Source organism: Mobula birostris, chromosome 13 (assembly GCF_030028105.1).
Source record: "Mobula birostris isolate sMobBir1 chromosome 13, sMobBir1.hap1, whole genome shotgun sequence".
In the NCBI taxonomy this organism is placed as follows: Eukaryota; Metazoa; Chordata; class Chondrichthyes; order Myliobatiformes; family Myliobatidae; genus Mobula; species Mobula birostris.
The window spans coordinates 18,621,316-18,621,792 of record NC_092382.1 but is presented as its reverse complement, the minus strand read 5'-3'; positions in this window follow the sequence as shown (position 1 = coordinate 18,621,792).

The window sequence follows — 477 nt, the reverse complement described above, 5'->3', positions numbered from 1 at the left end:
CTGGGAAGGGATACAGTCAATGTTTCGGGCCGAGACCCTTCGTCAGGACTAACTGAAGAAAGAGCTAATAAGAGATTTGAAAGTGGGAGGGGGAGATCCGAAATGATGGGAGAAGACAGGAGGGGGAGGGATGGAGCCAAGAGCTGGACAGTTCATCGGCAAAAGGGGATATGAGAGGATCATGGGACAGGAGGTCCGGGGAGAATGACAAGGGGGAGGGGGAACCCAAAGGATGGGCAAGGGGTATAGTCAGAGGGACAGAGGGAGAAAAAGGGGAAATAATAAATAAATATGTCTGGGGCCCTGACTGTCCCATCACACACTCCTGTGGTCAGACACAGCGTGAAGCTCCCTCCACGCTGTCCCATCACATAATCCCAGCTTTCCCTTATCCATTCGTCCCCCCGATCCCTCCCCATTGATCTCCCACCCAGCACTAATCCTTGTAAGTGGAACAGGTGCTACACATGCCCTTAC